Here is a 17,636-nt window from a genome sequence, read left to right as displayed (position 1 = left end):
GGCTATGTCGAGTTTGATTCCAATGTGGCCAGCGGCAGCTCCCGCACACACAAGTGGATGGAGCCTCCGGTTGTGACGTCACGCCCAATGCGGAAGTGCCCGAGAAGGCTGCGTTCTCTGAGCGGACAACAGGTGGCGACAACGCTGGATGCTAAAACAACGTGTTGAGGTACAGTATAGGAAGATTTTTTTTAAATGCTTGTACTTGTTGGGGAGGAGAACATGCAAACTCCACATACGAAGGTGAGAGATGAGTTTAGAACCCCGAACTTCAGCACTGTGACGTAGCCATGCTAACCACTAACCACTTCCAGGGCATTATCATTTGTGCTGCCCTATATTTTGAATAACAATCCATCCATTTTTAATACAGCTTATCCTCAGGGCTGTGCAATCATATAGATACAGACAAAAATAAATAAATAAATAAACACATTCACACCTATGGACACATTTCCCTTAGAAGGCCGTTAGAACAGTGAAACCATATAAACGTTTAATCATCACCAAAACATATTATTACCATTACACAACAAATTGAGGGATACCTAGTTTTGATATCAGAAGACAAGGATAATAGTTTGTTCAAGTATTGTTTAAGTTACTGTAGAACAAGGGTTTGGTAACAGAAAAATGCGATATCTCAACATTATTGTTTATTATTATGACAATTTGGAATTTGGGTACAGATTTGAGCAAAAATCACGGAAGTTGAGCAGGATTTGCTTTCGCGGGCCAAATAAAATGATACGGCGGGCCGCATCTGGCCCACGGGCCTTGAGTTTGACACTAATGCATTAGAGTCTTCAATGACCACAACCACGAGAACATGCAAACTCCACACAAGAAGACCGGAGTCAAGATTCGAACCATCAGAACTGTGAGGCAGACATGCTAACCACTAGTCCACTTGAGTGGAAATTCAATTGAATTTGCTTGGAATCTTAAAGTTTTAACCAAGATAATGCTTGTCTTCAAAAACACTTTTTGACTGTTATAGACTCACTTGCAATGTTTGTAAATGCATAATTTATTAGTTCCTTTAAACTATTGTTGATTCCTATGGACATTTTTAAAAGTTCCAGCATCATCTAACCCTCATTTTAAGTTTGTTACTTTTAAGTTTTAGTCCATTGTATACATTCTTGTCTATGGACAATCAATAATCTTCAGCGAGGGTCATTGAAGATTCTTGACTGAATGAATGCTTTTGGGATTTGGGAGAAAGCCATGCAAGCATTGGGAGAAAATGCAAATTCCACACAGGAAGCCCAGAGTTGAGATTCAAACCCCGAAACTCAGAAGTTACTGTAAGGCTGACGTGCTAACCACTAGACCACCGTTCTGCCCTGTATTTTAAAAAAATAATGCTAACCGTCCTGCCCTGTATTTAAAAACATATTGCTAACAGTGGATACATTCCAAAACTTTTCCTTATAAGAAATAAGAGGAAAACCTTTTGTCATTATAAAAAAAAAATAATAAAAAAAGTTAATTCAGCCTAGTTTGCGTTCTCAAGAAGAAAATGGCAATCTATGTGAAGCAGTGCTACAAACTACGGCACAACTCCTACATACTGCGTTGTTCTTCTGGCATGGACACTGGCATTGAAATGGGATTTCAAAACATTCAGATAGTCTCCCATTACATTAAAAAGAAGTATTTTTTTAATAATAATTAATTGATTAATTGATTGATCATAGTCAATCATGTAAACTTTGTCAAATACCCAATCGTAGCAGAGGTAAATACATTTTAGCATATTTAATTTTGAAGTTATACAGTACAGCAAATGAAATTATACAGCATCTACTATTAAATGTGCCACGAAACTACAAAAAAATTAAAAAAAAAAATATATATTTAAAAAAAGGGTAATTCTACATCTAGACAATGGTTATGTGATAGTGCAGGGTCTATGGGTTTCCTGTGTCGCCATTCAGAGACACTGGACATGCTTGCTAAATCCCCGGAGGGCCTCAAATCTCAGAGATGTTTTATGCACCAGATCAGCCTCTCCAAACATATCTCGAGAGATACGGGAGGGAGGAAGTGGGCTCTGTGGGGGTTCTCAAACCACAGAAGTCCAGTAGTAAATTTAGGAAGAGAAGTGAAAAACCTACAGCTACAAATCATGTCTAACAATAATGAAGTGCGGGGAAGGCATATGGCGAGTAAAACAATGAAGAGTCTGTGCTTATGGTCCCCACTGGAATGGAAAGAGGGTTTGTATTGATTCAGAAGTGATAAGAGTTTGATCAGAAAACTTAGGACTTATAAAAGAGCGTTGATATACCATAACATTCTTATTATTATTATAAACCTTAAAGAAGTTATGAACATAAAATAGTGACGATTAGATGTTAAACATGCAATATGGAAATGCCTTGTAGGAAGCTGAATGGATGTAAGCGAAGGAAAACACAGCCGAAGTTTAAAAGTGTATGTCTGCTGCCCTCTAATGTCCATAATAAAACATGCTAGGAATAAAGGGAATGGAAGTAAATAATGAATGATTTCAAATAAATAATTATTAGGAATTAGTTTAAAAGTAAGAAAATTTATCTAAAATTACAGACATACATAAATGGAATTTTGGGGGAGATTTTGTATTTAAATACAGACCAGGAGGTGCCTTGAAACCTTCAAGGATATTTTACAAAACACATGCAAATGGTAGAAGACAGGACTGGGTGATTAATTCATTTTATCAATTTATTTAACTTTACTTATTGTGATTTTTTTGGGGGGAATAACATGCACACACAGCATGGCTGTGGACAGAGAGAAGCTAGTTTACAAAAGCAGAGTCAATGTTAATAATTTAGTGACGCAGAAGCTATATTTAGGGACTTTCCTGACCGCTTTAGCAACAATTTTGCAAAATTGAGTAGCCTGTTAAAATAAGATAAGATGCAGACAACGTGCGGAATCCTTCACATTGATTTTCTCTATGACAATCACTAAATCGTGCTAAACGTTGCCAAAGACATTGTGCCCATATTGCAACAGGAGAGATTTATCAACATGTTGGAAACCTTTGACCCGAGGGATGTGCTTTCAAGCTGCAAATTCTGCAGAGGTCGCCTGCCTAAGCTGTACAACTCTACATTAGAAAAGATTGTGAGAAAGCTGGAGAGGGGAAGTGTTCCTCTTTAACAAAAGACATATGGACCAGCTGAGCCATGCAGTTTGACAGTGTTAATTTATTAAGAATCATGTTCTCACACATGCTGACCAAATTTTTATTTTCCAAGAGGAGACACTTATTTTTACATTATCTATAGAGGGGAGAAAATGTATGTCTACTATTTCTGTGGAAACTGGTGCAAGTTAAGGCTGGGAAAAGATTTCAAAGCTTGTTAGCTATCAGGAGAAATAAAAACAAATCCCAGAAGGTAAAATTTAAAAACAAAAAAAAAACAAACCAAACAAAAAAGCTAAACTTTTGGTTGTCAAATTGATTAATATCAGAAATTAGATTTTTGTGATTTTTTTTTTTATTTATTTATTTTTTTTAGATTTTATTTTAATGAAGCCCATTAGCGCCCAACCCTAGTAGAAAGCCTTCTACCAACTGGGTCAATCGTCATCATTCCATGGCAACCTTTATGTCCTGCAAACTGACACCAAACACAAACTACACCTATAACTTATCCCATAAACACTGCATTAAACACCTCCTCTTTGTTCTTGTACACACACACAAACATGCAACAAGCCTCTCTCTGCTCCCCCTGCCGTTGCCTTTCCAAGAGAGTTCAACATTATCTTTAGCTTCTTGGAGCCCCTTTATTCTGTGCACTTTCACACACACAGGGCCCCAATTTGAACAGAGGGCTTCTTTCAGTGCCTTACAAAACTATTCAGGCAATGGTTCAAACTTTTAAAAATTCTTAATTGTCATACAAGAGAAGTTAACCACTGTGTTAAAAAAAAAAAAAAAACGCTAAACTATTCGCTTTGAAAAGCCTAACAGACACTTAATGGTAAGGGAAAACAGGAACAGTGCGAAACTGTAACCAAGAGGCTTTTTATAGGTATGGAATTAAGACGTTGGAGTAGTGTATAATACAGCGAACCCCACTAATAGGGAGTGAGCCTTGCTACAAATAGCGAAAATCTGTGAGTAATTGACACCCCCTCCCCCCAAAAAAAGGTTTATATGTGCCTATAGAAGTCACAAGAAGGTGAGAAAGGACCAGTGTCTAACGGAAGCTCCTCAACTCACTTTAAGTTACTTGGAATATACTTTGCTTTGTTGCTTTGGCCTGAGCACGGAAAATGTGAATAACGGAGGATAGGTTCCCCCCAAAAAATCCATGCCGAACTAGGAATATGTGGGGGTTCCACGTAACCGTATTTACGTTAGCATCTGCTTGTTATGGTATTTAATGATGGGTATAATTCAGACACTTTCCTACAATGCAGTAAATTCAATTTCTAGTTCCGTGGTTATCATCACACGTTTCCACTTGACCATCGCTGGTACCCTAATGTGTGGTGATATTGCAAAAAACACAAAAAGCCAAAGAAAAAGCAAAATATATACTTATGGAGTTAATGTTTCAGTGATTTCCAAAAGACGCGTGTGATGACACGCAAAACTTCCAAGTTTTTGAATGATTTTTCAAGAATAATTATCCAAATTGCACCACGTTTGGAGTAGGTGTGCACTCTCATCATGCCATTAGCCCATTTTACTTTTTGCCTCATTCTCTCTCAGGAAAAAGCAGTGACATGGGCCGACATGTTGGGACTCAGGTCCAGGCCTTTCCCCCTCCCCAAGGAATGGGTGTGCCTGGATGACAGCCCAGCAAAGACTCACCGGTGAGTCTTCCTCATGTTTTATTAACGTGCTGCGGCAGGTTGAATCAAACACTAACAGTACAGCTTCACGATTTTTATGTTTTTTATTATTTAAGATATTTTGGGAAATGGAACTGTGGTTAGCACATCTGAGGACAGGTTAAATTTTACGAGATTAAAGTTGAATTATTATGAGTATAGACATATAGACAAAGCATTCCAGTTTTGTGGGGGTCAAGTGTTATGTGCATGTCTTTTATAGTGATGTCTGCAGAGACACCCTTTGTTTACATGGTGACATCATGACTCAAACATGCATGCTGTGAATGTTGTGCTGTCAGTGTCAGCATTTGCTATCAAGGTGATGGCTTTGAAGGAACCTTGAGGCTGTAAAAGGTTCCATTACACAAATGGTGTAATTATATGGAGAGTTGAATGCACAATTTAAAATTTCCCTATGATTTTTCAAAATAAACTAAGAAGAAAGAGGTTGGTTACCGAGGCAAGGATACACGGCTGCAACGGGACACCAACAACACGCCGTTGACAGGATCCATAAAGGTTAGCGGAGAGGAAATATCAGGTTGCTAAACCAAAACAATGACAACAGACGCTATGCTGTAATTTCCCACCTTTGCATCTGAAAGTGCTCAATGGTGAAACCCTACCCTAAGAAGTCCAGAAAAACAAAAAGAAAAATCAACAAACGACAACAATCATCTCTAGTTGAGATGACACTTTCTGCACAACATTAAGACTACGCTGAGGTGTATTTTGTTTGTCCGACCTCTTATGAATTAAGTGATTTATAATGGGTTTTGTTTGAATTACTAGTCGTGTAGCTCATATGCAAATACGGAATGCACACTTCAACATTGTGGAGCGATCGCCTGTCAAAAGTTGACTGGAACGCTAATCAATGTTAAAGACCCATTTTCCACGTAACGAAGATCATCTTCAGAAAATTAAGGTTATAGTAAACCCCTGCTATTCGGGTGTATAGGGATCGAGCCCAGCCACAGTTAACAAAAAGCCGTGAATAATTGACAACTTAAAACGGAGATCATAAAGCATCAATGCCATGCTTCTAGTTTATACACAATCTTGAACCCATGTTACCGAAACAACTGTATTAAGTAGTTGAAATTTTCAACACAAACCAACCAACTCCACATGAGGCTTATCAAAAGTATTACCTAGCATACTAGCCTGAATAACCCGCTAGCACAAACTGACAAGACATCACACACAGGCTCCAAGCATTTTACAGAAATCCCATTAAGTCATTAAACTCACCTTTTGAAGAAATACATGCAAAGTATGATGGCAAAGTAGACTACATGGGCTATATGGCGACTGTGGCTCAGTAGGTAGAGCGGGTTGTCCAGTGACCGAAGGGTCACTGGTTCAAATACCAGCTCCGACTGTCCGCATGTCGAAGTGTCCTTGGGCAAGACACTGAACCCTAATTTGCTCCCAGTGGGCCTGGCATGGCAGCAGTCGCCCATTGGTGTGTGTGTGTGAGTGGGTGAATGTGAGGCTTTGTAAAGCGCTTTGGGCACTGTGATGGTTTCGATAAAGCACTATGTAAAGTGCAGTCCATTTACCATAAGTAGCTGCATCAGGGGATAAGCAGAAACATACTTACAGTTTTACTTTTGACTGTGCACGAGGTGCCAATAAAACAGGACATCTCAAACACAGGTGTGAAAACCCGATAAACTTGAATTGCTTTCGCCTATGAACACAAAAGAAAGCAAACAACTGGGATTTTCTGTGAACAACAGAGGACAGGTAGGTTCTAAATAAAAAAATGAAATTATTTGCATGGTTCACTGTGATTACTTTTTTCTACTGGAAAGAGCCAGTCATTTATTTGACGGGAGGTGTTAATTTGTTTAAATGGATGACACACCTGGTGTTTGACACAAATTCAAAACAACAAAACAAAAAAAATAGTCTAATTTTACACCTGGCTTTTTGTTATTTACAAAATACAAATGTTTCAAGTTTTTTCCTCTGTGAGAAACAAGGCAGTGCTGTTTCATCTCATTCTGAGTGACTATGGAGAGGGCAATCAAAAAGATAGGAATGTCAAGTATGTGTGGTCAGTAGTCCTGAGAGAAAATTCTTAGACTTCCGAGTTGGTATGAGACGGCCCGGCTTGGCATTTACAGAGAAGGAATGAAAGCCTTGTCAGGACGCTGCTCTATATCCACAACCACCAAAATTGTAAATTAGAAAATGTTCTAGCTAATACATGGGGCAAAATGTGAGAGACCGGAGCACTGTTTTGGAATTCAAAAATAGATCATATAATGCATAAATGAACGAGAGCAGACAAAACACACGGTCAATTGTATTTAACCTCGTGACAATGACCCTCTGACACTCCACCTTTGTGGCTCCTCAGCCGCCCACTCAACCATGAAAGAGCAGCAATGGCACAAGGAAAGGACTCTGTGAGTAGGGGAGTGAATATAAGACAATAAGGGACTAAATGTGAGTGACACAGTTCTAACTCTCGATGCCCTCTGACCTGTGAAGACGACCCATCTGACTAAGAAGCAAACAGCGAAAAACATTTTTTTCTTGCTAACTTATATTACTGCACACTAGAAGCTAACATTTTTCGGCATTCGCACCGGGTCCGGTGCGACGAGATTCCCGCAGGATGGGAGTGAATTTCACCATCAATCATGGGATTGGGCAGGAGCGGGAGCGAAGGTCATCAAGAGCTGGCGGTTGCAAGAACTATGAAAACAAAGTCACTGGGAATGGACAGGAGTATTAGGGACTAATATGGCTTTTGTTAATAAATTTATGTTTTGTTTCTTGATCATTCCGGTAATTCAATGTATTTATTACGGTGACTAAGGCAGACATGCACCGCATATTTTATACCGAGGGGAAAAAACGTAGCAGGGTTGACTGGGATTCAAAAAAATAATAAATTGGGGGTGGGAGTGGGATTCTGTAACATTTTGGCTCAGGATTGGGATCAATCTCTGTGGGAGTGGGATTTTTTTCAAAAACTGGATTGGTCGGGACTTTTATTTTTTTTTTTTTGACACTCGGGATTTGGTGGGATTTTATTATTTTTTTAAACACTCGGGATTGGGAGGGAGTTGGAGCGATCTCTGTGGGAGTGGGAGGGAGCGGGAGTCAACATCCACTCCCGTGTCAGCCTCTATTGCACACTGCCATCAAGCTCCGAGTATCACGAGATTCTCCGAGCTTTTATTTCTGTGGTTGTAGCTACTACAGTTTATGACACATCCCTGAACTACGTCACTGCCTTTGTCTTGTGGTTTAATTATTAATTGCTTAATCAAGTTTTCCCTCCTAAATAAAAGAAGACCGACTCTATTATTCATTCTTAAAAAACAGTTCCCACATTTTAATAAAAAGTACTGACAATCTTGTCAAAATACACAAAAGATACAAATTACAGTAAATTTAACATCCACTCGAGACTTGGTTCAAATCACTTGGTTTTGGTGGTGGCAGAGCTAGAGCATGCGATGAAGTGAGGGCTACTCAATGTTTCCAATTTAACAACTTTGTCTCTATATTTACCAACATTTCTGACCACTCTAGGAGCTATTGTTAATAAAAGTGACTAGCAACAAATATAACCACTTTTTGTGATGTTATTGAGGAACTCTGGAGACTCCCTCCAGAGCAAGAGTTGTTCACCCCTCCACGTCCATTCTGCAAATCTATCTACCCCTGGCGTATTTAACCACCCTGGAGAAACTCAGAGTCGGCGAGGCAGTTATTTTGGCCAAATGGTGATGGTCTCAATCCAGAAAATTCAGAGCAGCTCGCTTACAGACACAATTTCAGAATTATGTCGCTAACAAAAGGTTTATTTTGTTGTTTTATTTCAAACCTCACTGGACGGGCACCCGGCGGCCGACTGGTTAGAGCGTCAGCCTCACAGTTATGAGGAGCGGGGTTCAATCCCCGGTCCCGCCTGTGTGGAGTTTGCATGTTCTCCCCGAGCCTGCGTGGGTTTTCTCCGGGCACTCCGGTTTCCTCCCACATCCCAAAAACATGCATTAATTGGGGACTCTAAATTGCCCGTAGGTGTGAATGTGAGTGCGAATGTTGTTTGTTTGTATGTGCCCTGCGATTGGCTGGCAACCAGTTCAGGGTGTACCCCGCCTTCTGCCCGATGACAGCTGGGATAGGCTCCAGCACACCCGCGACCCTAGTGAGGAGAAGCGGCTCAGAAAATGGATGGATGGATGGACGGGCACCCCAGAGACCCAACTATTTGGTTAAAAACAATTTAAAAGTAAATTTTCATCTCCCCGTTCTTTTTCCAACAGGTGTTTTTTAGGAAATATCTGACACTACACTGACTAAACCAGACTGTAATGAACAGGAAGCCCAGACAGCGCACGGCCAGCCCGCCGTGTAACTATCTGCGTGATCGCTCACAAAGCTAGCTGCTAACACTAACGAAAGCAAGCCTACGTGACATCAAGTCAATCAACTGTCACATTTATGGCTGATTTATGTTGTACTGTTCTGTTTGTTTGTTTGTTTTGTTTTGTTAGTTTTTTCCATAAAACCATTACTTTAGATAGTGTATGAAAGAATGCCCTCTTGGTCAATTCCTTTTAAGTGTGTGCCCATCAGGGCATAAACTTTGACCTCATAAATCAGTGGTGTCAAACTAATTTTTGTCAAGGGCCACATTGTAGTTATGCTTTCCCTCGGAGGGCCGTTACGACTGTGAACCCATATAAATATATGATGGCCTCATATTATTACACATACACTACAAATTGATGGATAACTTGTTTTGAAATCAGAAGCCAGTAAAACATTGCTTGTTCTACTATTAATCATTAATTTATTTAAAAAGGGGGATTGGTAACGGAAAAAAAAAATCCTTGCAATATCTTAATGTTATTAAAAGTGAAGACAATTTGCAGCTTTGGTATTTTAGCAAGATACATAAAGAACACACACGTGATTTGCTCTTGCGGGCCACATTAAATGATCCGGCGGGTCTGATCTGGCCCCCGGGCCTTGAGTTTGATACTTGTGTAATAAATAATCAGTAACATCCGTAGCATTATGTTGACACTTTTCATATTTTCCTTGACACATAGCTGTACAAAGAGAAGCTATGAATTTTGGTTTCTCAGTGCTTCGGGCAAAGTAACAAGTCTTTTCAAGTCAATGGGTTCAAGTGGAAGTGAAGTCACAAGTCATTGCTGTTCAAGTCCAAGTCGAGTTACAAGTCTTGTAACGTATTGTCAAGTCGAGTCTAAAGTCATCAATTCATGACCCGAATCTGACTCGAGTCCAAGTCATGTGACTCAAGTCCACACCTCTGCTTATTGCAGTTGTAGGTGTCACTGTTGCCGCTTCTTTTCTTCCCATTCATCCAGCTTTCCAAATGAATTGCCTGATAAATAAAAGAAAATTAGGGATACGACAACTCATGACTATGCTGATGAATAGAACAAAAGAAGAAAAAGGTTAAAGATGTGATGCAAAGTTAATGTTTAAGTGCAATGACTGACTTTGTAAAAGGCCAGTGAGCTAGTTATCAATGAATAACACTTTATTGCCCTGATAAAAGCAGTGTTAACTTGATTGTAGGACAATTTATCTACTACAGACACCATGACACCAGAGGAGGTGAAAATATCCCCTAAAATATCCTTCACCTTTAGGCTAGTCGATTTGTCACAAGCTGCCTTAAATCAAGCACTAGTTAAGAAAAAAGCCTGATGTCAAAAATCATTTCATCTTCCATATAGTCCCGCTATTGTCCGCCTGTTTAGAACCTGACTGAGTCATGTTACGCAGGTTGATTCAACACGCCGCAGGGCGGCAAGAAGCATCAAAACACACCCAGCCCAACCCAAACTTACACACACGCACACACAATCAGTCAAATCACCTCCCACCTTGTTGGCCGCTGGTGAAGTTTAGACAAAGTGCCATCATGCTGCATCTCGAATTTCACTTGCCATCGCCCTCTGGCAAGCTCAGACTAGTTTCGACTGATAGACTAAAAGCCTTGTAAAATGTTTAAAATGTTACTGCATACTTGGACAAAGATGGCTGCCAGTCATTGTCTTAGTTACTGCATGACTAACTAAGACAGGTAAAGCTAACAGACTGTTTCCTGCAAATCTACCACCCCACAAGCGAGACCTCGCCAAATCTGCTAATGTTTGAACAACCCATGTAAATAAAGGAGGGAATGAGACACTGTGTGCTTCATTTCTTTCTCTCTCAATAAACAGACAGGACTGGAGTGAATTGTGTGCATGTCAACTGTTAAGAAATCTGAAAGGGTAACTTTTTTTTTTAACCTTATCTTTTGTTATAGTTCTTGTTATGACGAAAGAGAAGAAAATAATACAGCATAATCGGCTAAATCAAAGGTTATACAGACTCTGAGTTCAATCAGACTATTTAAGATTAATTTTGTATGTGTTTTTCACACTTCCAACTCATATGCACTACCGGTCAAAAATGTAAAAAATTTAGTTCTTTTGGAATTGTGAACTGCATGAATTTCAATTTTTAAAAATTGAGGTGTTCAAAAACCTTTGACTGGTAGTGTACTGTATGTGTGAACATGCCTAAACTAATCTGGAACTACAGTGGAACCTCTAAAAATTAAAATGTCCTTAAAGTTGGAAATTTAACCAAAAGCCACTACAAAGTAAACTGCTGCCATCACATGAGACTTAAACTAAGCAAGCATCTAAACAGATACTCCACAAGTGCGTTTTGCCTTTTCTTTGGCTTTTTTGTGACCACAGAACGGTACAAATGGAAAAAAGTACAAAGAGGAAAAGTGTGATGATGATGACCACCGAACCAGAAATGGTGGTGCAAATCTCTATGTCCTGGCTACGTAGTATAATATGGCTCAAGGGACAATAAGTCAATATTCATTAAAAAAATAAAATAAAATAAAAAAAACTGAAATTTAGCTGTGCTTACTCTTTATGTGAAGAGAATGACAGTGGGACCAAGTTGTCCCGCCGGTTTTCTGCCTTCAGAGGTAATAGCCGAGCCTTAACGGTAGCCTGTGTGAAGTTTAACACCTGACAATCATCTCCTGTCTTGACAGCAATTTTATAATTCACACTAGATGTTGGCGATGATACAATTACCCAATGGAAGGATGCAACGCTGTCAAGTATAAAGCGCATAGTTATGGCAAAATCCCGCCTTTGCCAGATTCAGGTTAAAAGCAAATGCTGTGTATATAATGCTGTGATATCTCCGATGGGGATGTTTTGCGAGACCACTGCCAAAGGGGCTATGGTGTCCAAGTTGATAGTAAGTATGTTTTTTTTACTTTTATTATACAGTCTGTAACTTATTTTTATATTTGGATGGCAGTTAAGAACGTAAAAATGTAACTTCAAACTTCACCTGTGCAGCCACAGTAATAAAGGTTTTTATGATGGTGATAACTTTACCCAGGAATGTTTTATTATATTTGTGTTATTTCCAACGGGAGAACTCGGATTGGATTGTGTTTGACCTCAGAGATTATATTGTACAGTATTCAAATTACTGGAAAAAGGCATGTACAACTAAGGCTGGAATTACATTCGTTACAGTTTCATGGTTCAAGTTCCACAATTCAGATTTTTTTACAATATTTTTTTTGCCCTCCAGTGGCACAATTGGGATATGCGCAATAGTATCGTAAATAGAAAAAAAAAATGGAATATGTTCCGATTGGAATCAGTCTTCATCCAAATACGGATCAAAACCTTATTCATATCGGATATCTGCCAAACGAACCTATCCTCCCTTATGCCCTGAAAAACTAATCTTTTCCATGTTTTTGTGGGTCATATGTTATTAGGAACTATTCAAGTGAATTAAAGAACTTCATGAAGACTAAAGTAGCACTTTGTCACCATCTTGTGGCCTATATTTGCAATTCCAGTACAGTGTAAACCATTTGGGGAGTGCGTCAATCACCCAAGGATTTTCGCTATTTGTGGCTGAGCTCGGTCCCTATCCCCACGAATAGTAGGGATTGCCTATACGCCAATTCACTGAAACACACTCACTGTAAATTTAAACTACAGGGAAAAGGACAGTGAAAGGAGTCACTATTAAATATGATGTAAATATGCTACATTAGAAGTGTGTCCATCATTAAATAAGCAAAATAATTGTAGATGGCGACTTGTGGAGTAATGCCAAGGTTAGGTTGATTTAAATCCATTTGGGGGAAGACTCAGCCCAAGCCAACTTAACACCATGTAACATTTAATGTTTGCGTCATTCATGTATTCTTGTTTACTTTTGTGTTGTCACTGCATGGTGTTGACACTTGTGAAGTAATTTAAGCGTAATTTGGCTTTCTGTTCGTGTGAATTGTTTCATGTGTTCCGTCTGATTTAGGCATTAAATCAGAATTGGGAACCTTGGACGTAGAGTGTAAATCCAGCCTGAAGCAACATTTTAGACATCACCTTGTGATATAACACAGTAGCTGCACGGGCGTGGTAATAAAAATTGTGGAAATGCTCCTGATTGCAAGATGTAAAATTTGCAACGTGCGGCACCGGCCTTGACAGGTTTGGGCCTCTCCCTATGGCACACACCCAAAGCACAGTTACTAATGCTTGTCACAGGTGAGAGCAAATAGGTCGATGCCTGTCGGTGTGGTTGGCGCTCTAAACTGGCCGGCCGCTTGGCTGGGTCACCGAGCTGGCTGGTTGACTCACTAGCCTATTTCCTCCTGCACTATTGTGCACGCATTGTCATGAGACAAAAGGGGCCGCACAACTAAACGTGACAAAACAATAACACAGCGGGGAGGTGTGGACCAGGGGGGGAGGAGCAAGGAGCTGGTTTTCAGTTGATGAGGGACAATGCATGATGGGATACCAGCTGCTGACACGCAAGACAAGCTGCGCCTGAACATTCCCAGGCTGCCAATACACAAGTGAGCATTTTTGTTAGAGACATTCCAAGTTGCTGGGACACAAGGCCCAAATTGTTCCTATACATGCTTGAAATCTTATCATCAGGAATCATGGATTATTCACAGAAAATTTCACACGCAAAAAAAGCTAATTAACTTTTTTTCTTTAAAAAAAAGGAAAAATACAGTGGTGCCTTGCGATATGAATTTAATGGATTATGTGACCACGCTTGTAACGCAAAACGCTCGTATTTCAAATCATCTTTCTCCATATAAATGAATGGAAATGCCATTAATCCGTTCCAGCCTCCCCCAAAAAAAACTTTTACAATGTTTTTAGTAAGAAAAATAGCATACTATAATATTGTACTTTATGAACACATACAATTATGCCATGATCTAAAAGAAGGTAAAGAAATTGCCACATTTTTTTGCTTTAATTCAGTGAGCTTTGTGCTACTCCTTCTGGTGTGCGCGCCTTGGCTACCTGGGGGCAGTATAATAGAGACATACGGATATACATGAAGACAGTCATTGCTTCTCAATTAGCCGCAGCAATATTAATTATGAGTCGTTCTTCAGAGAGGATAAAGAATGCAGTGGAATCTCAATTTAACGGATCCGGAAATAGGGGACTTTGGACTTTGTCCGGTTGGAACGCAAAACGTCCCTTTGTAACGGACAAAGTTCGTTAGTTCCAGAATTGGCTGTTGCTGTTTACTGGTGCAATCACCAGACAGCGACTGGTATCCGTATTTCCGGGATGTGCCGCTGTTCTCACAGATAAGGAGACTAGATCCGGCGAGCAGACGTGCCTACGTGGTGGCCATGTTGGCAAGGGCGACGTTCCCATCAAAGGCAATGGATAGACATTCGCTTAGAGTCATTGTAGGCACGCAGCTCAAAAGGGCTCTCTCGTATCTACGTATTCATATATATGGTTGTTGTTTACTCATGTTTACTCGTCGTGTCTTGTCTCTCGAACATTCTATACTTTTGGTACAGTATACCTTTGTTCTTTTGTCAAGCCCTTCTCTATGGCAACCAATCATAACGGAGGTGGGAAAAGGAAGCGCGCTAACCTCACAGTTCATAAAAAGCGACGCCAATTCGCCACCGTGGCACAACAACTTTGTTCCACCAGCACGCCACTATCAACCCTCCCAAGCACCAGCGATCATGCCACTTTCATGGCAGTACTACACCATCACAGCAATCTGTAATGGTAAGTTTAGGTCAACTTTTAAAACATTTTCAGGCTTTTTTTTTTTTGCATTTACAATAAATTTGTACTGTACTGAATGTTTTTAGGCCATGAAAAAACTGCTTCAAATTAATGGACAAACGACTTTAACGCCAACCCCTAACCTCTATTAGTCCGTTAAATTGAGGTTCCACTGTGAGTATTGTTATATTATCTGTTTTGTGTTCCTCCACCGTTTGTCTTCAACTCTCCTATTCATTAGCCTTCAATGCAGTTTTGCACTTTGTTTGCATTAAGCTAAACGGACTTGTGGTTATTTAAAATGCACCTGTAAGTAAAGCCATCTGGGAGTGGCAATAAGCAGGGTGAAACATTGTTCACTATATCTTCCAAACTGCTGCTTGTTGTGAGGTGAGTTGAGTTCACTCACTGCCAAGATAAAGCCCTTGCATGACAAATTTCTGCTCACAAGTCAAAGCACAAAATCAGCTGAACGATGGCTCGTATCATGAAAAACCCGTCAGTTGGGTGACTTCTATCTCAAGGCCACACTGTATTCTAAAACGTAGTCAAGAAATTATAATGTACAAATGTTTAGCATGCATTGTAATTCATTCCACCATTAAAAAAAAATTTAAAACAATATTTTCTACATACTTGTAATTATACTGTTTTTAGACATTGTCAGGCGGCACGGTGGCCGACTGGTTAGAGCGTCAGCCTCACAGTTCTGAGGAGCGGGGTTCAATCCCCGGTCCCGCCTGTGTGGAGTTTGCATGTTCTCCCCGTGCCTGCGTGGGTTTTCTCCGGGCACTCCGGTTTCCTCCCACATCCCAAAAACATGCATTAATTGGGGACTCTAAATTGCCCGTAGGTGTGAATGTGAGTGCGAATGTTGTTTGTTTGTATGTGCCCTGCGATTGGCTGGCAACCAGTTCAGGGTGTACCCCGCCTCCTGCCCGATGATAGCTGGGATAGGCTCCAGCACTCCCGCGACCCTAGTGAAGAGAAGCGGCTCAGAAAATGGATGGATGGATAGACATTGTCAATGTTTTGTACCTTAATACTTCGTTACTTTCTTTGTTTTAACCCGAGTAATTGTTTTCAATCAGTATGTGATTTTACTGTCTGTATATGTGAGTTATTGGAAGGTTGATGGAATTTAATCTATCTGTCCATCAATCTTTTGTCTCTATATATTTACTGTTGATTTTCACACTAAACTGGAAGGAGTAGTAACTTTTTGTCCTTTTTACATTTAAAAATAAATGCTTAAAATAAGTAATAGAATAAACATTTAGTTGCTGCATTGATTAATGAAATTTTTATTTCCAGATCTAAAAATCTGAACTAATATTAAAACCTTTAACTGCTTTTTTCTTAACTGGTTTTTTTTTGCCTTGTTTTCTAGCATAACATTCTGTGTTTCCGCTCAGCTTTCTTCATCTCACCGCTTGCCTGTCTCGTACGCACCTGCTCGCCCTAGTCACAAGGCTGCTCTGCATTTAACTGGCCGAGTTTTGTCAGGTGGGAGGAGTTACAGCTCAAACGATTAGCCTGTTTTTACGAGAGGAATCACACGATAGTGGTCGTCAATCTGCTCCTGATATTTAGCATTGCTGGTGCTTATTTCATTATGACTACTTGTATGATGTATATTTACAGTTAATTTTCTACATACAGCGCAAAGCTGCTGACTATTCTTGCTACTTAACTCAACAGTCACTTGTTTATATAGTATCTGTTTATTCATAAACTACTGTCCACGTTGCTGCTGTAAAACAGTAATTTCCTCACGGCAGGGCTAATAATGGCTGATTCAGTTCTAAAAGAGTACTACCGGTATTCTCTGAATTCTGATTTATGTCAGCACAGGTCCAGCCAGCAGCAGAGAGGCCTGCTGAGAAGGATTTTGGCCATTTCTTCCTAATCTCGGAAGGAATTTTACATTGAGCACCACCAAAAATCTCCCATGAATGGCGAGGAAAAGAGAGACGGGGAAGACGGACGCTGGACGTAACCCGACTCTACAAATGTAGGCAGGCAACTGGTTGAACGGCAGCACTTGTGGCAGTTGAGTTCGGTTGTCGCTCAATTTCCTGCCATGCACAAAGACAACTATTGTTACGTCACAAAGCAGCGTGGAGGCTTATAGCTGAGCAGAACATTGCACCTTGGTTGATACACAACACAACCCTAATCGCATAAAGAAGTGTTTCCCAAAATGTAGGTACAATGTAGATTTTTGTTGAAAGTAAAATGATATAATAGATAATAAAGATAAGATGATATTCATCATCAAGCAAGCAGGCACACCATTTTTTGGCAAAGTGCTTTCTGTTGTATTCATTATCATTAGTTTATGTAATGGCGGCACTGGCGGCACGGTACACGACTGGTTAGAGCGTCTGCCTCACAGTTCTGAGGACCGGGGTTCAATCCCCGGCCCTGCCTGTGTGGAGTTTGCATGTTCTCCCCGTGCCTGCATGGGTTTTCTCCGGGCACTCTGGTTTCCTCCCACATCCCCAAAACATGCATGCTAGGTTGATTGAAGACTCTAAATTGCCCGTAGGTGTGAATGTGAGCGCGAATGGTTGTTTGTTTATGTGTGCCCTGCGATTGGCTGGCAACTAGTTCAGGGTGTACCCCGCCTCCTGCCCGAAGATAGCTGGGATAGGTTCC

General features: G+C 40.2%; 1 protein-coding gene and 1 long non-coding RNA gene across 2 annotated transcripts in view; one reads left to right on the top strand and one right to left on the bottom strand.

Moving 5' to 3' along the window:
• The window catches only part of vgll4b (vestigial-like family member 4b), a 47,350-nt gene that overhangs the window by 27,027 nt on the left and 2,687 nt on the right, over positions 1-17,636 (bottom strand). The gene's annotated exons all lie outside the window — the stretch shown is intronic.
• LOC133483120 (uncharacterized) lies at positions 16-17,136 on the top strand. Its single transcript, XR_009790028.1, has 4 exons — positions 16-169; positions 4,727-4,830; positions 16,391-16,481; positions 16,830-17,136. It is a non-coding gene; the product is annotated as an uncharacterized LOC133483120 (long non-coding RNA).

The sequence above is a fragment of the Phyllopteryx taeniolatus genome, chromosome 9 (assembly GCF_024500385.1).
Source record: "Phyllopteryx taeniolatus isolate TA_2022b chromosome 9, UOR_Ptae_1.2, whole genome shotgun sequence".
Lineage (NCBI taxonomy): Eukaryota > Metazoa > Chordata > Actinopteri > Syngnathiformes > Syngnathidae > Phyllopteryx > Phyllopteryx taeniolatus.
This window is presented reverse-complemented; position numbering and strand designations above follow the sequence as displayed.